Below are 1490 nucleotides of genomic sequence, written 5' to 3'. Positions count from 1 at the left end.
CTATGGGTAGGTGAGAAGCTAGGGGGCATAGAGTAGGGTGGAAGATTGGAGGTGGGGAATTGGTGTGGGTGGCCTACAATAGAGAAGTCACCTGGTTGCTAATGTTCTGAATAGAATCCAGCCTCCAGAAACCGAGGTGGAGTTTAAGGTTGCCTAGAGAGTCGTGCTCCATATTTTACTCTCCTAAATTGGAACTGACCTGATGGCAATAGATTTTGATTTTAAAAGTGGTTAGAAGAAACTCATTCTAATGAAATCTCTTAGATTATTTGTCTCTAGTAATAAAACTTCTGACAACAAATAAACCCAAACCCCAACTCACTGCCACTGAGTCAGTTCTGACCCATTGTGACCCCCTCGGCAGGGGAGCACCGCCTCTGTGGATCTCGGAGACGGGAGCTCTTTCCAAGAGTAGAAAGCCCCATCTTGCCCCATGGAGCAGCTGGCAGTTTCAAAGTGCCGACCTTGCAGATCGCAGCCCAATGAGTGACCACTGTGCCACCAGGGTGCCTTTCTGACAACAAACAAGTTGCTAACGTTGATTTCATGAACCTAGGCATGACTGAATAATGACGTCCATGCAGGAAGTACCATGCACTTGGAATAAAGTTTCTTATAAGCTTGTGTGATTCAAGAAAACCTTTCAGGGTAAAGTTTCAAATGGATTCTAGTCCAACAGCAAAGTTGGTGTGCTCAAACTCACAATCAACATCATATTGGGGTGCTTTAAATAAATAGAAAAACATGCCACTGAAACTGGCATAAATAACGGTATTTACTTAATCACATGATTCAAGACTCAGACACGTGCTCAGGAACAGGTGAGGCGGAGTACATCCGGTCAAGCGACTGCCTGAAGCCTGGTTTCTCGCTCTCTCTCATTTCTTAGCAATGTTTCCAAGTAGCACTCGTTTCCACAGGCCTGCAGCATGGAGTTGAAAAGACCTTCCTGAAACGCCTGGGACTTGGCATTCCAGATTTAATCGGAACAGACTAGGAGAACCTGCTCCCCAAGAGGGCCGACAAATGCCCTGGAATTGAGTTCCCTGACCCTTGATGTGATTGAACGCTACAACCCGGGCTCACTGCCACCCGTCTGCAGTCTGTCCTGCTGTGTGCCGGCGTGCATGCTGCTGTGATACCAGCAGGGCCACCCAGCGTGGACAGGTGTCAGCAGAGCAGACAGACCAGGCCACAAAGGAAAGGCAGACCACTTCGGGAAGTTAGTCACTAAAACCTTAGGAAGAGCAGTAGCAGAACGTTGTCTGCGGGAGTGTCGGAAGATGAGTCTCTCACGGTGCTCGGACAGTAGCTGGGGAGGGGCGGCCTCTTCAGTGTGAGTCAGCCTAATGGCAAGGCTAATGGATGGGGCAGAATTGTCAGGACGTTCCTCTGCTGAAGTAGCACGACGAAAGATGAGAAGGAACAGCTACCAAAGCCAAAGTGGCCGTTATGAAAGCAAAACAGAGGACTATGGAGTCGGGTAAAAT

The sequence above is a fragment of the Echinops telfairi genome, unplaced genomic scaffold, assembly GCF_000313985.2.
Source record: "Echinops telfairi isolate 266 unplaced genomic scaffold, ASM31398v2 ScPeMD7_4048;HRSCAF=4782, whole genome shotgun sequence".
In the NCBI taxonomy this organism is placed as follows: Eukaryota; Metazoa; Chordata; class Mammalia; order Afrosoricida; family Tenrecidae; genus Echinops; species Echinops telfairi.
Note: the sequence above shows the minus strand (reverse complement) of the source record.